Source organism: Furipterus horrens, unplaced genomic scaffold, assembly GCF_987537825.1.
Source record: "Furipterus horrens unplaced genomic scaffold, mFurHor1.1.pri manual_scaffold_6, whole genome shotgun sequence".
In the NCBI taxonomy this organism is placed as follows: Eukaryota; Metazoa; Chordata; class Mammalia; order Chiroptera; family Furipteridae; genus Furipterus; species Furipterus horrens.
The window spans coordinates 135,604,371-135,628,432 of record NW_028327176.1 but is presented as its reverse complement, the minus strand read 5'-3'; positions in this window follow the sequence as shown (position 1 = coordinate 135,628,432).

The following is a 24,062-nucleotide window of genomic DNA, read 5'->3' as shown; positions in this document are numbered from 1 at the left end:
TATGCCTCCTTTCATGGAACTACATTCTAATAAAAATAATTTAAAAGTAATGTATGGTGTGATAAAATATGATTATTTTTCTATGAAGAAAACTATAGCAGAAAAGGCATAGTGTAAGTACTGTTGATTATGTGGTGTAACACAGTAGGCCAAGTCCTGGGATCTCTACTGCTCATTCGGATAGGAAATAAAAACGACAAGGAGGACTGGATGGAGCAGATATGGCCTTAATTACTCACGTTACAGGGAGCACCAGTGGCGGCAGATCTGTGAAGCAGGACCACACCTTCCTGAGTCTGAGACTAGTCTTAAAGGGTCCTAGATGAAGAGGGCACATATCTTGCACGTGACTCTAAACCACATTACGTCAGTGTGTGTGTGTGCAATGAGAAAAGTTCAAGAAGAAGTCACAGAGGACAAGAAGCTATTCTGAAATGGAGGTAAAGAAGGAATTACAATCATTTCCAAAACAATACATGTTCCTTCTGGCCAGAGGCTCTCCAGCCAGCCTTCCATTATGAAGGTTGGGGGAGCCATGTCCAGCATGACCCCACATGTGGGAAATAATATTATTTTATTAAATATTATTTTAATTAAGTGATATTTGAGTAGAGATCTGAGGGAAATAAAAGACTGAGTAAGAGGAATTTTGGGGAAGAGCATTTCAGAGAAGACAGTCAGTATGACTGGGAGAGAATGACAAGGTGAGTTGTAGGAATTGAAGTCATGGGTATGAGGATTAATGTCATACTAGGCCTGGAAGGCCTAGTCATCAAAGGGATTTTGGCTATTATTCTGAGTAGGATGTTAGTAGTATAAAACTTAATAATTAAAAACTGCTAAATCTCCTGTAAATCACTTTGCCTAAGAAGCAACTGAAACTCTAACCATCTTCATGAAAAGCTTTTCTTTTAGATTGATTGGTTACAAATTCTACAACAGAAAGCAATCTCCAGAGGAAGCCATTCTCATTGAAATCAGTAAGAAATACTTTTAACTTTACTACCTGGAGCTATTAAACTGAATATTTAAAGGGAAGATTAAAACTCAAAGAATTAGTAATTACTAATTAATTGGGTTATAAAAACATAAACACCAAGATCATCCACTCAAATCAAAGTGTGGAGATATAAATTTAACATATGAAAGCACTTCACTGGAAATATGGAATGAAGGACATGGCATCCTCCAATTTTTTTTTTTTTCTTGTCAAGAAGCATTCATATGCATAAGGCAAGACTGACCCTGCTTTCGATATTTAGTGGTACGCCTACAGGAAGCTTTTTGTAGATTCTAAGGTTAAATTATTCTGGAAATTAGCCTATTGGGTCAGGGGAAACACTAACACAACACATAATCAAACATTTTCTAAAATGGCATTAGAATGTGTGTTCCCTTGTTGATTCTATCCCTAATTATGCAAAATGCACTGAAAAATGTAATGTAGAACATGATGATTTGATTATGCAACAAAGTCAGTTAAATGTTTTCATTAGCAGCATAATATTTTTGCACAATAAAGATAATTGAGTGTTGAAAATGTACTAACTCATTTAATCCCATGAGACAAAAAATAATACTGAGGGAAATAATATATTGTTGGGGACTCTGATTAGTAGAGCACAAAGTGCAAATTTTCCTAGCTAATAGGCATAATTTCAATTTAGAGCAAAAATTAGGCATGTTACTTGTTGAATTACTTAAAGTTAAAAAAGTAGTTCAACTTTCCCTTCTTATAAAGTTTAAACAGTTTTACTAATTAGGTAGAACAGCAGGAAACATTCTTTTTTTTCTTTGCCCACATGAAGAAGTAATATATAAGTTACATACATGTGTGCATGTGTGTATACAAAGCTTGAGATATTCTAAGTCTCAGGCCCATGTGGAGAAGGACAGAAGAGTGGATTGCTTGAAGTAAACAGTTGCATGTGAATAATTTAATACAATAAATTAAATACAATTTTTGGATAGATATTTATCTGATCTGAATATATTGGCTGACTTTTAAAAAAATCTTGAAAATATCAGCTGAAATATTTTTTCCAATTTTTCAGTAAGTACTAAAATAGAAATAATTGGGCAGTCAGTATTATAAAAGTAATAATCATTTGGTTGAGTAAAATACTGGTATCTCATTCTACTATGAAGACTGTAGGCTTTATAACTGCTTGTTTTGTTAGTAATGTGACTAAGATACAGTGAGAAAAGATCTGTTTGCAATACTGGTTTGTATTCCCAGGTATATCTATATACTTATTTTCATAAAGTTCCAATTAAAAACCCAAATAGCGATTTAAGGAGGATTTACAAAATTATTTCAAAATTCATCTTAGGGAAGCAATGTATGAGCATAGTCAACATTTGAAAATAAATAAAAAGCTATAGTAAGTTGACGGTTTATTTTGGAGGGAATCAAATTAAGTATATCAAAGAAATTAATATTGAAGGAGGGAGTATTTCAAATTAGTAAAGAAAGTAGAGATAAGGCCATGGTTGGTGTTGGCAGAAAAAGGAACGATCAGATGCTGACCAAGCAAGCCTTAAAGTTCCTTTTAGCTTGACTGAAATTTAGACAAGTTTCTTCTTGACTATTGGTCCCTAACCTCCCTTTTCTCTGAGCATTTACTTTAGCCTCTTTACACTAGTAGATTCTTTCTCTGCCCATTTGAGATGTAAATCTACCACCCAAGAATGTCTTCTCAAGGACTTAGCAACAATTTTTTTGAAACATAATCAAGAAAGACAGGAACCTTATTTTCGAGTGTGGGAAGGTAAGTGCCAAAGTTTGATAACCGATTAGCAAGCACTAATGGCCTAATCACATTGACATTCCCCCTCCAGCATGCTTCAGCGCTTTTCCACTAGCTCAATGCGGCGCTTTTCTGTTAAACTGAGTTGAGTATAATCTCGTTCCTTTATCGCAATAGTGGTCTCTCCTGTTGCAATAAGTCTTGAGTAAAGTCTTTCTTGGCCATTGACCTGGTAAGATGAAATTTTTCTTTCACAATGCCTAAATTATAAAACAGCTATAACAAAACTCAGGTTATACATAAAACGTAAACCACGACTAAAACAATAATAATGACCCAAAACTCCACAGTAATATTGATATATTTTGGGAGTCAGAAAGTCCTTTTCAAACTTTACATCAAGTGAAAAATCATAAACAAAAAGAGTAATACATTAAAATAACACCAAGAAATCCAAATGCATAACAAAGAACTATGCATAGTTTTAATGGAAGACCATGGGTTAACATTTTTACTAGTACCAAAATAATTTTTAAAAAAAGAAAGAAAGAAAAAAAGAAAGAAGAGAAACTTTAGGGAAAATGATTAGGGACATAAACAAATTTACCATAATATAATGAACACTAATAGTGAATAAACAATGAAAAAGTGTTTGAGTCACTCATAAATTAAATTAAACATAAACATGATACGCTTTTTGCCCTATTAAATTGTCAAACATGTAAGTGCAACAAGGAGAAGGAAAAATGATACTTTTGTTTACTTCTAATGGGACTATAAATTGATACCAACATTTTGGAGAACTGTTACTCAAATTTTATCTTGAATACGTACTTTTGACATTTTAAAAATAAATTTTTCCTAAGGGGAAAATTAAGGATGTTTACAAATAATTTCCAAATATGTATATGTGTGTACATGCATAATTATGTCTATGTATGTATGTATCTCTCTATAAATACAGACATACTTATCTATTTTTGTAGATGCATAGGTATTTTATTGTGGTTTTAATTTGCTTTTCCTTGATCATTAGTGACTCTGAGCATTTTTTTTTTCATTTGTTTATTGGCCATTCATGTTTTTCTTTGTGAAATGTCAGTTCAAGTCTCTTATATATGTACATTTTTATAATAACTTAAAAAAAACATAGTTTAAATATAGTGCAATGTAAAGACCTTAAATGCTTAGTAGATGATGTTGACAAATGTGTATAACCATATAATGCATACTTTTTTCCTTTTGTCAATCTCAACCTTATTCTCCACATCACTATTTTCATTTTGATCACCATAGATTAGTTTTGTCCATTCTAGAGTTTTACGTAAATGAATCACACAAAATGAACATTTTTGTGCCTGGCTACTTTTCCTCAAAATAATGTTTCTGAGATTCACTCTTGTTTACAGAGTTAGTTAGTTGCATTCTTTTGTATGAATATGACACATATTTTATGTTTTCATGTTAGTAGACATTTATGTTGTTTCTAGTTCATGGCTGTCACAGATAAAGCTGCTATGCACAGTCAGATGCATGTCATATTGCGGATATATGGATTTATTTCTTTTCAGTAAGTATCTATAAATGGAATTGCTGGAATATAGGATATGGTTGTAACATTTTCCACTCCATTAGTAATTTATGTGACTTCTAGATGTTTTGTATTGTCACCAACATTTGGTGTTTTATCTTTAAACAGCTATTTTACTTTATTTTATTTTTTTCTTCAGTAACCTATTTATTTACTTATTTTTCCCTAAGTACTTTGTTTGGCCTAACAAAGCATTTTTCTTTTCTTTTTTTTTATTGTTTCTCTATTACAGTTGTCCCAGTTTTTTCCCCATTGCTTCACCCCTGACCAGCCCACCCCTTCTCCCATAGTCAATCCCCACTTTGTTGTACATGTCCATGGGTTATTTATACACGTTGCTTGACTAAACCCTTCTCCTACTTACCCTCTTTTCTCCCTCTCCTCCTCCCTCCTGGTAACTGTTACTCTGTTCCTTGTTTACATGCCTTTGGTTCAATTTTGCTCATTTGTTTGTGTTCGTTAGTTTTCTGTATTAGGTGAGATCATATGGTATTTGTCTTTCATCACCTGGCTTATTTCGCTAAGCATAATTCTCTCTAGTTCCATTCATGTTATCACAAATTGCAGCTATTTTAGCAGGTTAGTATCTCATATAGTTTCAATTTGCATTTCCCTAATGGCTAATGATAATGAAAACTCTTTAAGTGTACTTATTGGCCATTCATATGCCAATAATGTTTGTAAAATGTTTCCTCAATTTTTTTGTCAAGTGTTTTGGGAAAGGTAATGATATTTGCCTCTTCAGTATTGAGTTGTAATGTTTCTTTATATATTATGTATTTAAGTCATATATAGGAGTTATGAATACCTTTTCCATTTTATATATTTCTATTTTTTTACTTAACAGTGTTCTAATGGACAAAAAGTTTTAAATTTATTAAATTTCAAATTATCATTTTATTATCATTTTTAGTTCTTTCTGTATTTTATTTAGGAATATTTATATACTCCAAGTTTGTAAAGATACTCTTTGATATTTTGAACATACTTTTAAACTTTAGACCTATAATCTCTATAAACTCATACTTATGTATAATATGAGGCAGACATAAACATTTTTTACCCATGTAGCTATCAGATATTTCAGTATAGTTATTTTGGATTGTTTTTTCCTTTCCCCATTGAATTGATTTAGTACCTTTCTCAAAAGTTATCTACTTGAATATGTCAGTCTATTTCTAGAATCTCCATTATGTTCCAAAGATATGTTTGTTCACTCTTTTATCAACAATATACTATCTTTATTGCAATACCTCTATAATAAATTATAATAAATTTTAAAGCTGGCATTTTAAGGCCTCCAATTTATTTCTTCATTTTAAAATTGTTTAGGTTATTTTTAAGTTATTTGCATTTTCAAATAAATTTTAGGAAAAAAAAAACCTTATCAAAGTCTACAAAAAAATTTGCTGGAATTTTCACTGGGGTTGTAGTAAATCTATATATCATTTTGAGAAAAACTGACAAAATATCAGTAGTGAATATTTCAGAGTAAAATAGGCATAGCTTTTCATTTATTTAGGTCTTTAATTTTTCTCAGAAACTTCCCAGTAGTTTTTAGAGTAAAGTTTTGTACATTATTTATTATATTTAACTCCCCATGATTTACATGTTTTGATGCTATTATAAATGTTTTTACATAAAATTTCTTTTTAGATTACTTACTATTGGTATATAAAATCCTATAATTTGATTGATTTATTTTTAAATTTACTCATTAGTTCTAAAAATTTTCCAAACAAGTCTTGTTATTCTACTTAAAAGCTCATATAACCTTGAATAAATAAATTTTCTTCTTCTTTGCCAATTTTTATCTTTTAATTTTTTTAGCCTTCTTATGATAGCTCAAGCCTCTAGTACATTATGAAATAAAAATTTAACAAGTGATATATTTACCTTGTTTCTACTCTTAGAACTTTGTCTTTCCCCAAGTAAGTATGGTGTTAACTATTGTTTCTTTAGATAACCTTTATCAGACAAAGGTTTTTGTAATAATAATAAGTATGTGTTGATTTTGTCCAGTGCTTTCCTACATCTATTGAGATCATAAAATTTTTTCTCCTTTGCTGTTTGTAAGATGAATTATGTTAATTAGCTTTTGAATGTTAAATCAACCTTACCTTTCCAGGAGAAAATACTTGGTCATGTGCATTTATTTATTTCTGAATTTGATTACCTAACTTTTTGTTATCAATTTTTATGTCTTTTTTTTAAATTAATTTTTTTATTATGTCCCTTTCTGCTTTTAAGAGTTAGGAAGGTTATGCTCCTCAAAAAACAAATTACAAAATGTTCTCTCTCCATTTTCTGAAAAATATTGTGGCAGTTTTAAAAATGATTTTTCTCAAATGTTTGATATGTCACCAGTAAAGCCTCCACAAATAGTGAACAGTTAGATCCCTAAGTGTGTGTATGTGTGTGTGTGTGTGTGAGATAGAGAGAGAGAGAGTGAGGGAGAGAGAAGGGGGGGCAATGATAAATGCAAGAATGAAGAGTTAATGGTAGGGAATAATAGTATCTGCTGCTTTTGGTATGCTGTCCTCAGGTCAAAGTCTACCTCCTGGAACTTGAATAAAGGAAGAGAAAGAACTATACAGATATGGAAAGAACAGATTAGATACAGTACACTTGGAGATATGAGCCTACATGTCCTGTTCAGCTAAGTTCAATGATGCCAGAATAGCTGGAGTGCAATGAAGAGGAGAGTGCACAGTAGAAAATGAATTTGGAATGGCAACTGGGAGCCAGATTATGTAAAGCATCATGGGCCATGAAAGAGAACTGAGATTTTATTCTAACCTTAAAAAAACCACTCTGGCTATGTGTAAAGAATAATCTAAATTGGATAATAGGGCTTATGGGGTGGGTTGTTAGGGTTGTTTTTCAAAATGGTGTTGGGCATATGAATATCTTCTATTGTAATTTTATGTATCATTAGAGTATTATACATAGGCTACATTTTTTAAGATTTCTTCTGCCAGCCAACAAAAATTAATTTGTTTTACTGATTACACTAAGATATTCAGATAGAAGGAAAGTAAAAATATCATGATGTTTTTTAATGCTTTAAATAGTTGAATGCTTTATTAAGCTGAATGTGCCTTTTGTGATCATACAAGAGTATATAGCAGCTAGCGCAGTTTAATGTCAAAATTACAATTTTGAAACACTATTTAAAATAATAAAAGTATAAAATTATTAATATAATAACATAAATATTAACGTATATCAGGAAAATGTTAATTTTTTATAATTTGTTGAAGATTATTATCAAAAAAGAAGATTTAAAAATACATTTGAAATATATATTTTAAAGACATTCTTAATAATGAAATAAGTTAAGCGAACTCCAAGAAGTCCTAGATTGCAAAATATGGGGATCTATCTGGGAGCTGTTCATGCACTTAAGAAGTTATTTCATTTTAACGGTAATATGATTGTTACCATTTTTTGACTGCCGCTTTTCCGCCAGTCATAGAACTAAGTACATTGTATGCATAAATTATTTGTTAGGAATAATAAATTGTGGTCACCCACTACTGAGAAGTGAGGCCATTTGTTGCATATCTATTTTAGATATGTCGGCAATTCTTAACTGGGGAAGTAAAAATGTGATTCCATCAAGTTTGTTTTGAGCTCATTGAAGAAATAATGAAATCTTATATCTTTCTGTTGTCCTGGAGAGAAAGAGCTGAAAAATATTTAGCTGTAATGGTAAAAAAAATAAATAAATAACAAGTACACTACAGCTTTATATTTCATTCGTTCATTTCCTGCAGCTGCCTTGCAGGAAATATCTGTATCATCTCATTGGGAAGGCGTCCTCCAGCAATTTATATCAGATGGAATCCATGGGATCCAGCAATTACAACAGATTGGACTGAGTAAATAGATACTTAATAAGGACTTCTTAATGATGATGATGATGATGATGGCCATACAAAGAGTATTTACGTGACAGTAACAGTGAATAAAAGACCATAAGACTATTTTTGCTCCTCTTTTATACTACATATTTAATATGCCTACTTGCATCTCAATTTTGCAATGAGAAAGCATCTTTCTCAAGGAATCTCACATGACAATATGCCAGATATTGACAAATGAATTAAATAAGTTATAATAGTATACTTCAGCTAGATGTCATACAAAGGGCAGCTAAGAGTAATCATATTTTTCTTCTGTGTAATACATTTTCTCAAGAATCTAAAATTAAATTATAAACACTAAATAACTTCACCTCCTAGAGTCAAAGAAAAGGTCATTATCTCCAGAACTAAACTTCAACTGTATCTTGCACAGTAAGTATCCACTTATCCAGCTTAAGCTTAATGTAGAGTGGGGGAAAAGAATAATCAGCTTAGAATGAAGCAAATCAAAAGCTTATCTAAATGAGATTTTAATTATTTCTCTTAGAAATCAAAAGATAACTTGCCATTTTAAATTAAAAATGACCCACTTAATTACAAATTCAATTGCAAATAATTTCTAAAGTGTAATCAATGTCATTCTTTTGATATTATAACTTTTGATGATTAATATACTCTTGTACACTTCTAGTAAGCAGGAATCATATGAAGAATTATGTATGAAAAATAACCTAGTACTAAGTACTGCAGAAGAAAAAAAAAGAATTGTTACTTCAAAATTGATACTGTAAATAAAATACCGAATTCACAAAGGAATTCTAATTGAACAGAAAATAATCAGATTAAAAAATGATATGGTGGAGTTTAGGGTCTTTTTTCATGTTTTGTAAGAAAATACGGAAAAACCATACTTTCCATAGGTAATATCTATAGCTTCAGAGTTAATAGCTGGCAAAAATTAACATGATCTCTTTCAGTTGGAACACAAACTTTTAGAGGTTTATGTAGCTTCTCTGGAAAGGGACATTTACAGTCCTTGTATATGTAAGATTGTGTGTGTGTTTCTTTGAACGTTTTTGAAGTGCTAGTTGCCTTTATGTACTTTGGAGTATGCTTTTTTTTTAAATCATCACCCAAGAAGGATATGTTTATTGATTTTAGAGAGAGAGGAAGGAAGAAGAGGGAGAGAGAGAGCGAGAGAGAGGAGAGAGAGAACATGGATCAGTTGCTTCCTGTATGCTCACCAACCAGGAATCAAACTCACAACCTAGGTATGTGCTAATCGAATCCACAACTTTTTAATGTATGGGAACCAGCTGCTCTAACCAACTGAGTCACCTGACCAGTACTGGGGTATGTTTTCACAAATAAAATTTTTTTGCATTCCTGTCAGTAAGAAATAAAAAAGTCTGGTATTGAAACATAGCTAGTCTAGGAAATATGGGCCTAAGAGACTCACAATTTTTGGAGATAACAATCATAGTGTATTTACATTTCTAAGCATTTTACTATTTGTGAGTTCATGAAAGAAACTAATATGAGAACTCTCTGTAAAACTTCTATCTTTTTGTATAATTAGTAGTAATTTTTTTTCTAAGTCTAATTTCAAAATTATAGCTTTGTGAGATAACTTCTTTATACATTGCAATATTATAGAGAGCAGGGATTTAGCAGTGAGGGTCATTTTTTTTTTTTTCATTTTCTTCTGTAATCTCTCATTGGGGTTGCTGGCCCTGCATATGCATGTGTTCCTTCTTAACATTCCTACTGTAAGCATAATCTTTATGGTTTGTAACACTTATTTTGCTTTGATACCTGATGTAAATCCCAGGAATCTTTAAGGCCATAGAAGAGGTCTCATACATTATTACTTAAATTAAATCTCAACCCCTGATTATGCTAACAGGGCACTTTCTGCATTCTGGCTTATGGCACTCCAGACATCTCCTTTCTTTTGTGTCATCCTGACACCAGGTGGTTTTGCCATTGAACTGGACAGTGTGAGGTTTTCAACAGTAAATCCATACTGTGAACCAAACTTCTTTTAGTCTTATATTTTGGAAACAAGACATTCTATGTAACTAACTTTTAAGCCAATATGAGTGAAAGGCAAATGAAAAAAGAGAGAAGATGAAAAAGGGCCTGGGATGGTTGGTCTATGTACTTTGAGAAGGCAAATTCAAATTATAATATTTCAATGCGTATAACATTATAACACAAGGAGATCATTGTTTCATAATACGATTTACAGAAGGTAAAGGCCAGCTAAATTTTCTGACTTTGTGAATAGAAAATATTTATGCTTCTCAATGAGAAGGACTATATCAGCATCCAGACACAGGCTTACTTTTTAATTATTATTAAAAGAAAACTTAGGTTTAAAAGATTACAGATTAACAATGAAATTAGTACTGGGATACAATAGAGAGCATAAGCTGGTATGTATGCTTTATATCTGACTATTAGAAATATCCATGTTTTATATCTATTAGAAAAATGTCACTAAGTATATTTATACTCCCAATTCTTAGATCGTAGACATACATTTGGAAACACCTCACATAATGTCTGTTACACCTAACTGTATGACCTCCCAAGACATAGTCAGATTTCTGTTGAGAACTGTCTAGTTATGAGAAATGCACTACCTACCAAGACAGCTCATTCTATACCTGAAATTACTTCAACTATTTTAATTATTGAGCTTAATTTGCTTTCCTACAACTTTTCTTCACTAGTCCAGATCTGCCTCTAGAGCTATACAAAATTATTTAATCCTTCTTCTCTATCACAACCTTTGACATAGCTAAAAGCAGCTCTCATGTCTTCTTAATATTTTATTTTCCAGGCTATTTACCCATCGCCAAAAAAATATTAACTATTCCTGACCTGCCTCATCTCAGGATGGTTTATAAGAATAAGGTGAGATAATAAATGTAAAAGTGTGCCAAGAATACAAATACATGAAAAATACATAAAATATAGCAATTTATTATTGTTATATTTTAAAACAGGTGGAAAATTCTAAAACTTTAGTTAAAATATTTTTACCATTATATTTAAAAAATTCAGTAGTTTATACTGCTATATTCTTAGGTTGAATTAAATTAGTGTTTGGGTAATAATTGGCCAAATATTTCAGAAATCAGAATAAGTAATAATTAAGACAGGTGATGTAAGTTAGTGCAGTATCCAGCAAGGATAGACTATGTTCCTGAGGAGATTCTTCCAATTTCTCAAACCCAGAGAAATAGAGGAACTGAGCTGAGGACGCCTCACTGTTTGGGACAATGGTCTTTACAATAAAAGAACTCCAATCATGGGCTCAGTCACTCTGAAATATATTCCTCATGTTCTAACAATTTGGAGGTTAGGTATACCTCTGGCATCTGTATAGTGATTCAGACCTTGGACTCTGGAGCCAGACTAAGTTTATATTTGTCTATGCCGTTTGTTAACTGTGTGAACTGAGGCAAGTTATATAACTTTTTGGCATAACAATAGTAATCTACAGTAAGAATTGCATTATTTAAAATATTGAATGTGTATAGAACAGTGGCTATCTCCTAGCTCAATATATGCCAGCTATGATGATGATAATGAATTCCTCATCATTCAAGCCAAATGATAATCCTCAACTACACACTTACCTTAACTTGTGGACAAGATCATGTGTTGTGGCTACATGGTTAAGCCACAAACAAACAGGGAAGCAAACAAATAAGTGAAACAGTTTTCCTATTCTTCCTGCCATTCTCAGACTCTACCACAGCAAGAGATCTGAAATGTCATGCACTGGAAGTGACTTATTCATTTGAAAATGCATGTTCAATAATTAATTTAAAGGCTTGTGTTTTAATGTTCACTACTTGTTACAATTCCACTACTCAATCTGAGCAAGCCCTACTTTCCTATACCTGATCAAGGAGTACAGAAATCACTATTCCAATGTTTCCAATTCAAAGCCAAATAAAAAGAGTCACTTGTATCACAATCAAAAGAACATTCCAAACAGTGATGTCAATGAAATGGATAGAAAAGAAAAAATATAAATGCAGTAACCAGGTTATTATCCTTAGTAATGCTAAACAAAGTCAAATAATCTAGGTGCATAAGTTGTTTTAAGTACACAGTTAGCACTTTCATTAATCTTTTATTTTTCCTGCCCTCACCTTTTGCTGTACAAGTCTCTTCCAATCATCTTTCCAAAGTAGAAGAATTAAACCAGAGCAGCAGAAATTCTATTCCTGATTACAGTTACTTCATTTTTCCTATGGATTTCTCATTCCAATAGAATCAGAAGGAGGAAGAGACCCTTTTTGCAGGCCACACTGGAGCTATGTCAGTTCACTGCAGTCCTTTTCAAAAAGCAAGACACTACTTGGCCTAGATGCTCTGTGTTGTTGGCCACAAGACTACACCAGTTCTGCAGTTCTGCATTTTTATTCTGTTTTATTTTTTATAAGGTCTTCCTGACTGATACAATTTATTCTGAATCTTTAGTTCATTTTTCTTTTCCCTGTATTTTGGTGCCTTTCTCATTTCTTCTTTGATGTACTGTTCTAAATAATATTGCCCATTCAAAATATAATAGAACCTGGGAATACAGTCAAATTTTAATGGTTTGTTTTTTTCTCTCCTCTCTTTTTTTAATTTAAATGTTTTCTTCTCCTTCTTCTCCTTCTTCTCCTTCTTCTTCTTCTCCTTCTTCTCCTTCTTCTTCTTCTTCTTCTTCTTCTTCTTCTTCTTCTTCTTCTTCTTCTTCTTCTTCTTCTTCTTCTTCTTCTTCTTCTTCTTCTTCTTCTTCTTCTTCTTCTTCTTCTTCTTCTTCTTCTTCTTCTTCTTCATTTCTAAATGTATTGTCATCCTGCTCCTCTGCAAGGGTAGATATACCATGCTGTTATTTTAACCTAGCTGCCAACTTTTGGAAATCTAGACGACAGAAAAGAAGTATGCCTTCATTTCCTTATCCAGTGCAAAATGTGAAAGGGGACACAGGTTAGACTCTGCTAACCCATCCTCTTCAGACTCTCCTGGGGGAGATGGCATTTTTTTTTTTTACCACACCTCACTCTTTATTTCCCTCATTTGGTCTCTTTTTTATTCAAGTTTCAGGGACTTCTCTAGGTGTGATGTGGGTGAATAAGGTGGTGGAGATGATATGGCAGATTAGGTCATATTTCAGATTTCCTCATTGTCAATGTAAGCCAGTCTTCAAATCTTTTAAATTGATATTAGAGGTGGTGGTGTTTCTTCATATTTAGAGAAAAAATGAGTTGTCAGAGAGGCACAGCAAGTTGATTTTGACTGGAAAGTAGTACAGAGGCCAGAGAGTGATGGGAATAAAATCATAAAAGTTAGCAGGACTCAATTAGGTACAATCTTAGAGGTCTTACTAAGGAATTTGAATTGTATTCTGATTATAATGATAAACAGTAAAGTTTCATTCTGGGGAAGGACATGATCTATGTTGCTAAAAATGTAAACTCTAAAGACAAGAGAAAAGGCAGGAATACCTCTTAGGATATTGCTAAACAAATCCAAGTGAGAAATGACATGGTTGTTATGTTCCAAGTTGTTACAGAGAGAATGATGGAGAATTAGACCTGAAATGAAAATAACATGAGGAGAATCAAGGATGAGGTTTCTATTATAGACCTAAGAAACTAAGTAGCTGGTATGGCCATTTAATGAAATGGTATGTTTATCTTGATGTACTCAGAGAGGTAAGGTAGCCTTCAGAAATGAGAGTGAAGATGCAGGCATTGCAAATCACAGAGTCTTCCTTGCCTCTGGTGGGGGCAAATTTTGTTTGACAAGAGAAGGACATGAGGAAATTTTCTGCAGTAATGAAAATGTTCTATAATTTGATGCATATAACTGTATCAGAGAAGGAAAACTCTGACTCCAAAAAACCTCCGCTGCCTTGCGGCATACCTCTTCAGGGGAAAGGCTAAGGGAGTAAACCCCGACAGAAAATCCGGAGCCGGAGTCCCTAAGGCGGTTTGACATTGTAGTCAACACCGGCAACTCCTGCGGCGCACCTGAAGCCAAGCTGTATTGACTCCGTCTTTCCCTTGGATCCTTCAGCTGCGAAGAGAGGGGGGGTCTGCTGCATGGGCAACAGCAGACCCTCCATATCACCCTGCCCAGGCTCTGTAGCTTCAGCTTCACTGGAGAGGACACTCCAGCGTCATCGCAAGATGTCGATTCAACACGGGAGGAGACAGATACCGTGTCACTCCCGAGTCGGACTGCACAGCCATTCTCGGCGGTGCAGATAGACTCTTAAGAAGCTACACCATCGTCTCTCGAGACGGACGGCTGCCGACAATAACTGTATGCATTTGTCAAAACTAATGGAACTATATATACACTAAAGATCTGTTTATTTCACTCTATGTAAATTATACATCAGAAAAAGAAACTTATGAGTTAGGAAAACAAGAGTCATGTTGCTTGCATATAGAGAGGAATGGTGAGAATAAAAAGTCAAGTAAAGCAGCTGTCTATTGAGATAAGTGTGTAAGCCATCTTTAAGTCACTGAGTAAACTTTCTTTTCAGCTAATTGTAGACAGAAGAGTGACAACCTTGACTATAAAGGATCAATCAGTTTCTTGAAGAGGTAAGTTAGGAAGAACTCCCTCCACCATGATATCTTGTCAGCTAACTTACCTCATATGATCAGATATATGACAGCTTGTGTGACCTGACCCTAATTTCCTCAAATGAAGTGTAAGAAAACAATGATTCATCAAAATGTGTGTTCCTGCCCAGAGAGGCTTCTGAGAAATGGGTATGTTTGAACATGAACCATGTCTTGGGAACTATGGGAAGTGTTTTAAAAACAGACTTACTCAGAGACATTTTAGAATAGTGAAGTGTGATGGTTAATTTCATGTGTCAGCTGAAGTTCTCCTTCCTTTGGCTGGAGACATTTGCTTTCCTTCCAGGGTGAGGAACCATTCTGTCTGAGAAGAGGGTAAGCAGATATACCAATAGCCATAAAAGCTTAGAGTCTTCCAATTTGGGGTTACTATAATATGCTGCTGCACACACTGTATGTTGCCCTCACCATGTTGCCCTCTAGGGTTTGAGGTGTTGAGAACCACTATTGCTCTGGCTACTGCTTTCACTGTAACAAACCATCTGTGTCTCTGGTCCGGGGTCTTGTGTTCTTCTGTCAACTCATGTATAAAAAAGCCAACTAATTTGTTAGCTTGTAAGTGGGGAAGTCTCAGATCCTTCACACTGTTAAAACTAATATGGACATTCTATAGTAATCATGTTATAGTTCTCACGATGTATTTCCAATATCTGGATTGAAGCATTAGCTCTGAAGCCAGCAGGTTCAGATTCCAGAAAATATGGGGGAATAACTCTAGCCAATATAATGAGACTAATGAAAATTTTGAGCTACCTGCCTTTTGGGGACAAATATACAACTCTGCAATAGTTTTTACAACATCTCCAAGTCAAATACATCTGTAAGTAATCTGTTTTATTCTGTCTAAACCTAATTATTTGTCATTAGTTGTCAATGTGACTCTACTTTCTAAGATCAGGGTACACATCATAAACAATATCTGATTTTTTTCCCAGCAGAAGAAAATTTTGGATTTAACTTGCATTTAAACTGAGGAAGCTGATTTATATTTCTGTTGCTTCTCTTTCCTTCGTTTCAAGCATATGCTCTCAATTCTTTTAATGGGGGGATGGGTTTTTACTCTTTTTAAAGTGAGACACACAGATAATTTAACAATGGACTACTATTCAGATGTATCACCACTATCTTCCTTGAGATAGAGCAAAATAATATGAACATTCATTTATAACACTTTGCATATAGATCAGAAAACCTGAAGCCCACTGTATCATAATATGTCCTTTGATACTACATCTTCCCATGATAGTGAAGTCTCCCTTCACAGCTCTCTCTTTCTTGCATGATATTCTAACTTAAAGGCCCACCTCTGTTTTGAGGAGAACTCTTACTTGTATGTACCAGCTCTCTGATCCTAGGTTTTGAGCCTCATTCTTAGCCAGGAATGAATATAATTCCATTATGTGCTGCCATATTGTCAGTCACTGAACTCAATCCCTGTAGTCTATGATTTCAAGACTAAATAAAACATATTAGTATCATGAGTCTATAGCAAAATCTCCTCTGTAGGTTATAGGACTTGATAGTATATAGAAATGTCAAGAAAATTCTATGGCTATCTCAACATGTAGATAAATTTAACTTTAGTTCTGAGAACATTATGATAACATTTATGCTTATATTATTAATAACTGAAGACAAATGTTCAATACATTGTTTAAACCACTACTTTATGTATGCGATTGACTATCTCAATGAGAGACAGAATATGATAGTGTGTCTGTTATATCTTAGTGCATTATTTCTTCTTAGGTACTAAGTTTATGTTATTAACATACAGGAATTTGAATTAGGCTTTGATCAATTACCTCATGCTAATTTCCATTTGTTTTTGTTTTGCTAATGAGAACCTTTAAGAATTGAAGTTTCAGATCGATTATGTACTTTTGAGGATATTAAAAAATGATATGTCTTACAGAGGAGATCGTTCCACATTTTTTTTAAATGTCAAGTCTCCAAGATTTGGAATTATTCTATATCTCCTAAAAAATTCTGATTTTTTTTGTGAAAAAACGAAGTAAGCACAATCTATTTCTAAAAATAGAACAACTGAATATCTTTCTTTACATAAAGGTAAATAATCTTAAATTGCCTTAAATTCTCAGTGATATTATTAGGAGTGGAACACAAAGATAATGTCATTGTGTCCTTTATATTATTCACCAACCCCCACTCTGAGACTCATTGAATAAAGATTCATAAAGTTATGAGATAGTAAAATAACATATTTTTATTTATCTTAATTCTTATATCTATATATGCACTTAAAACACCTAAAAAAGTCAACCTATAATCAATTATAAATATCAATAAGATATTGAATTACCTTTAAACCCCCAAGATTACAAACTGAAATATGGGTACTAGTTTACTCTTCTTAACACCTACTAGAAAATCTACCACTTGGTAAATTTTTCCAAAACCAGAGTGTGTTTTCCCATAGAAACAATCTACAAAGACATGTTAGATCAACATATTGTTCCCATAAAATTGTTAAGCCCAAAGTGTCCTCAAGTTGAATATTTTATCAATGATGCCAAGAACGTAGTCACTACGTTTATTAATATGCCTGCGTAAAACTTTGAATTCAGAGTCCTCAATGCCCAAAGGGAGCAAGGCATTACTTGCTCTGTCAGTGGAACTGTGTATTCCTTTCTTCTCAGTGACCAGAGAGTGGATTGTGCCCTTTTCCTGTCCAATAATTGGCCTTGGTGTGACAGCCATGATGCAGAGCTAGGACATCAGCACAGAGAAGAATGTGGAGTGGGCTAAATAGGCTGAATATACTGACTTGATAGCTTTGGAAGGTGGTACTGAGTCTGGCTGAATCCATGGCATCTTTTTGAAGTTTCCTTATTAAGGCCCTAGGAGCCAACCTTCTTGCTTCAATTTCTTCCTCATCCATCACTTCTGATGAGTCCTACCCCCACACCTTGATTTACAGAAGAATAGAACAGATTCTCAGTATTTCTTCCCTATCTACTCTGTCCTTTGCAAAGCATACAGTACTTCTGGGTTTTTCTCCACTTACACACATTCCATGTAAACACTTCCTTTTATAGTACAGGCAACACTGGGGAAGATGTATGTGGTAAAATAATGACTTCTGACACTTCTCTTCCTCCCTAAACCTCACCTGGTCCTGTAAGGTGCAGTCTACAAACTCAGCAGTCCAGGCATGATTTGAAGTAAGTGTCTTGATGATTGCTGCTAGTGAGGGTTAACGAGGGCACAGGTTCAGAAGTGAAATATACCCTCCTCTTTTATATATTTATTTAATATACAGTCTCAATATTACTAAATACTGAAAATTAATTTTATAAAATGTCTCAATTAGCTTGCCACACCAAAACCAAACAAACATCTTTAGGCCATATACAGCCTGCAGGGCTATCAGCTTATGGTCTCTGCTGGAAAGAGGAAGAAAAGATGATACTGACTGGTCTTTGCCTGTGACATAATTGAATTTGGAGTCATATGTTTTATTTTTCCCTTTAAATTATATTTTATTGATTATGTTATTACAGTTGTCCCAATTTTTTCACTTTTTCCCCACTCCACTCAGTTCCCCCATCCCTCAGGCAATCTCCATACTGTTAACCACGTCCATGGGTCATGCATATATATCCTTTGGCAACTCTATTCCCTATGCTCTATTTTACATCCCCATGGTTATTCTGTAACTACCAATTTGTACTTTTTAATCTTCTCACCTTTTTCACCCATCCTTCCGATGCCAAGTCCTATCTGGCAATCATCAAAATCTTCTCTGTACCTATGATTCTGTTTCTGTTCTGCTTATATATTTTGTTTTTAGATTCAATCATTTATATATATATATATATATGTATATATATATATATATATATATATATATATTTGTTATCATTTTATGGTTCATAGTTTTGATCTTCTTATATATATATATATATTTGTTATCATTTTATGGTTCATAGTTTTGATCTTCTTAAAGAAGATACTTTAACATTTTATATGCAGTTTTGGTAATGATGCATTGCATAGTTTTTTCTTATCTGGGAAGTTCTTTATCTGTTCTTTGATTTTAAATGATAGCTTTGCTGGGTAGAATAATCTTGGTTGTAGTTCTTTGCTTTCCATCACTTTGAGTATTTCTTGCTAATCTCTTTTAGTTTGCAAAGTTTCTTTTGAGAAATTAGCTGACAGTCTTATGGGGGTTCCCTTACAGATAACTCACCGATTTTCTCTTGCTTGCTTTTAAGCTTCTCTTCTTATCTTGAACCTTTGGCATTTTAATTATGTATTTTGGGGTTTACCTCTTTGGGTTCATTTTATTTGAGACTTACTGTTCTTCCTAGACTTGTATGTTGATCTTCTTTACCAAGTTAGGGAAGTTATATATCATTGTTTTTTGCAAATACATTTCCAATTTCTTGCTCTTTTTCTTCTCCTCCCAGCAACCCCATGATGCAAATGTTGGTGTGTTTGAAGTTGTCCCAGAGGCTTCTTATACTATTCTCATTTTATTTGTATTTTTTTTCCTTGATATTCTGATTTGTTGTTTTTTGCTTTCTTATATTCAAAACTGTTGGTTTGATTCTCGGCTTCATCTACTCTACTCTTGGTTCCCTGCAGATTGTTCTTTATCAACTAGTGCATCCTTCATTTCTGACTGGATCTTTTTTATGCTGTTAAGGTCATCACTAAGTTTCTTGAGAGTCCTTATAACCAGTGTTTTTAACTCTGCCTCTAGTGCATTGCTTGTCTCTATTTGTTCAGTTCTTTTTCTGGGGTTTTGTTCTGTTCTTTCATTGGGCCATGTTCCTTTGTCTCCTCATTTTTGAAGTTTCCCTGTGTTTGTTTTTATGTATTATATAGGCTGCTAAGTCTCCTTGGATTGATAGAGTGGCCTAATATATTAGGTATCCAAAAGGGTCCAATGGCACAGCCTCACTTATTACCCAAGCTTGGTACTCAAAGTGTAACCACTATGTGGGCTGTGTACACCCTCTTGTTGTAATTGAGCCTAGATTGCTGTTGGCACATCCAAGGTCAGCCACTGTCCTGTGTTTTTTTTTGGGTCACATGATGTAAGATACAGAGCATTCTGAAGATGGCTACTACCTTTTCTGGGCTTGGCAATGCCCAGGAGAGGCCAAGATGTAAAGTGAGGACAAGATATGAAGCAAGGCCAGCTGCTGCTAGTGCCAGGACTGGGACAACGTAGCCAGAGGTATGGGGCTGGATGAAACCACATGCTACCCATTTGAGATAATTTAGAAAAATCTGAAGCAGGGGCCAAGACAAGCCATTCATATGGAAAAACCACTGGAAACAACTTGTTTGGGCCCAAAAGTTGGGTATGGCAGGGCCTCAGAGAATCACAAGGGTGGGGCAAAGATTGTGAGCCCAACTGATGGAGTCTCAGATAGGGCACCCAGCTGCTGGCTCTGTTACTCTGTGGAAGACAGGATCAGAAAAGAAACAGTGACCTCTTCCAGCCCTTCTGTCTGGGAAAAAGCTGCCCCCCAGATTTAGCCCTGGTGCTAGACAATTTAGTTCCTCCCCATATGTTTTTGTTGCCTTTCTTTCTGCTGCCCCCACACTGGAGCTCAGAGGGGAGTAAGTCTGAGCAAGTCTGTGTATGGACCATTTAAGAGGATCTGCCAGGGATTCCAAAAGTTTTGTCTTCTACAACCCCAATTCCCACTGCGTTTTACATCCAGAATATATGGTGTCTTCTCTTTTTGGCACTGGAACCCTGGGCTGGGTGCCTGATATGGGACTGGGACCCTGTGCTCCTGAGATATCCCTCCCAATTTCTACCTGCCACATGAGAGTGGGGAACCAGCCTGTTCCATGTCCCCAGCCCTCTTACTAGTCATTTTAGAGGTTTTTTTTTTTTTTTTTTTTAATTTTGTAGTTATAAGACTCCCATTTGCTTGATTTCTGATGGTTTGAATGATGGTTGTTTTATAGTTTAGTGTAATTTTGATGTGGTTGTGTGAAGAGGTGAGCAATGTTTACCTACACCTCCATCTTGACCAGAAGTCTGGAGTCATCTACTTAGGAATGTATTCTCAGAGTCAGCTTTAAAGAGTTTCACATATTCTGGGGTATAATTAGCATCAAATTCCTTTACTTCTCTAGATGTAATTAGACTAGTTATTTTTCCACTAGTCAAATTCTTAGGGAGTTTATTATCATACTCTTAGAGTTTTTCCCTGTTCTGCAAGTTATTCAAAAAAATCTACAGAATTAAGACCTTTTTAAAAAAATTTAAATAAGAGGTCCACTTGATTTTCACTGTCAAATAGAGAAAACACACACACAGGCCTCTCTCCTTTGCTACTGCCATTACCACTATACTGATCCTTGCTGCCACATGATGCTTAGCAAGAATATGATTTAGAAGATCCACTCTGAGCTGTTCTCTCAGAACCCTTCTTCAGCTTCCACATCAGCAGTCAGCCTCATGGCGTCTTGGCATTGTGTCTCTTTCCTTAGTGTCCATCATACTGGGAGGGATCTTGGTTAGATGCATCTTCTCTGCCCTCATGATTCATAGTCAACTCAATCAATCTTGTCATACCAAATGGCAGATTATATATTTGTCCACTGCTGCCCTTTCTCTCTGCCCTTTTTCTTCAATTATTCATCCTCCTGTTCAGAATATGGGGAAGGTTAATTTTTATGTTGCTTAAATAGATAGTAAACCAGATAGTAAATGTCAGTTTCTACCTTTTCTAGTCCCCTCTTTCTGTAAGAATCATTCTCTTAAAGGACCTCTCACTTCACTTAGGGTGCAGAGAAAATAATTGCCCTGTTCTTTCATCAGGGGACAAATGGGAAAGCCCCAGCATTCTCCATCAGAATGACAGTTTTCAGATTTTGTACATTCTCTCCTTCCCTTTCAGCTCTGGTTGTTTGCTTATGGATTTTATAGTCTGATTTGGGGACAACTTGAAAGATGTTTGCAGTGAGCACGTCTGTATTCTTCAATTCTTAATGAACTCCAAAGGGAGTTATCTAGATACTACTTGTTGATGTCTTTTTTTTTTTTAATAACCTAAGCTATGGACCGCATATCTCAGTTCTGGGACACCAGAAAACATGCTGCTCAATATTGGACATTTACATAAAGTTGGAAGGATCCCAAAGGGAATAGAGTGTGAGTTATGGGGGAGATTCTGGAAATAATCTGAAGGCTGAGAGATTAATGAAGTACCTCCATGCCAGCATGATATGAGGAACACAAGAATGGTATGTCAGTGTTGAAAACAAAAGGAAAATGCTGCCACCCTGTCTAAATAAATGGTTCTTGAAGGGCAAGGAAAAAGGGCAAAAAAGTTCTGAGTCTTAGAACTGAACAGAGGGGTTGTCAAGGGATGAACTGATAATGCCTTAGGTTTCCTTAGGCATCAGCTGACACTTTGATACTGAGCACTGGCTCTTCCCTTTATGCTTTCTCTTGTACATGTCCTTCTTTCCTTTTGCCATTTTTCCAGGGACAAAAGTTCAAGATTGAGAACAACAGTGATCTGCTGCTGAGAACTAGACCAGGCCTCCCTCTGAGCCCATCTGTGTAAACCACCTAGCATGGCAGCTGTGATGGTGGTGGTGATGAGGTGCATTCGGGGGAATTAGAGAGTAAGATTTGAACTATGTAGCAAGGAGGCCATAATACTGAGCTCTACATTGAAAACTTAGTTGACTTGAAGAACCATTTATCTGAAACTTTTGAGAAGGGACTAGAGCTTGTGAAAGTGCAAATAATATCTTTCTGCCTCAACTGGTTTTCATAAAGGAGAACGAGTGAGGTTGATATGACTGTTGTTCATACCTGATAAAGGGAAAACCCTTGCAAGAAAATTTCTCCTTCCTCTCTTTAGTATGTTCACAGAGGGATCCCCCAATCCTTGGCCTTAGCCCGTTACCCCTGGATGGACAAATCCTGAATTTAAGCAAGTTTTTAGTCTCCACTGGATCATGCTCAATAAAGAGTTAGGAAAACTTGTTTCATTTCTTCCAGCTCCCATTTTTACATTCTGATCTATTGCACTTCCATATTAATTAAGTACTAAGATCCTGTTAAGATTCTCAAGTTTTTATTCTTTTCTCTAGATCTGGGTTTATCATTGGAAGTCACAGTGGAGAAATGAAGCAGCAAGTCAGTCAATTGTGAACTGACAGCTAAAAGTCTGTGTATCGTAGGTCACACACAGGAGGCACCACTCTGGTTACAGGTGGAGAAGACTCAGGGAAAGGATCAGCTGATACTCTGGATGGCTGTAAAAGCCATTAAGCCCAAAGAAGTGAAGTCTGTGGTAAGGAAACCATAGCTAAGTGCTTCCCCAACCCCTGATCTGTGAGGCTCAGCAGTAGGTAAAGCTGCTTATTTCAAAGGATGTAAAGTGAGTCACAGCTGATATAGGTGAGAAATGATGACATGAACTATATGGGACATAGAACCATCCGAGGGTGGCAGTGCAGGGGCAGAAAGGGTGCCAAAGGCTATAAGAAGACTGAGTGGAAAGACTTGCCCATGTTTCTAACTGCTGGGAACTTGCTAATAAACGATCAGAAATAGAAAAAGGAAGTGTACTAATTTCAAATGCCAACCTGAGTGAATATTATTTTTTAGCATACCAAATGTTTTATTTAAAATTACAATTTCCATTTAGGAGACTCTTACAAAGGAAATTTCTATGATGTTAAAATAGTCAAAGGCCAATTTATTTTAGCTGAGAACCTACATAGGCCTTGGGTATGCAAAATAGGGCCTTGGAGCATAGTGGAGGAATAATAATCAGAAGTAGCTAAGCTCAGCTTAGTGCAGTAAGAGAAATCTGAGTTCCTGGAGGTCATGCAAAGGTGAAGAGGGCAGAGGAAGAACCAGAAGTGTATAGTCTACACGGTGCAGAGAAAGTCTCAGCATAAGAGATGCAGAATGGGGACAGCAAGTCAATGATGGAAAATGACCCTTGGGCCAGCAAATTTGCAGAAGCGAGAGCTACATCCCTGCACAAATGGCTTTGGGTTTTCCATACATCATCAAATGAGCTCAAAGTGACCTAGCTTCCTTCTTAGAAGCAGGGAATTTCCAAATAACCAAACATATGTAATGATTAAATGATTATAATTATTTTCCAGTCCATATATTTTTAGTAGTGCTCGGTGACAGACAGATAATATATGACCACCTCAA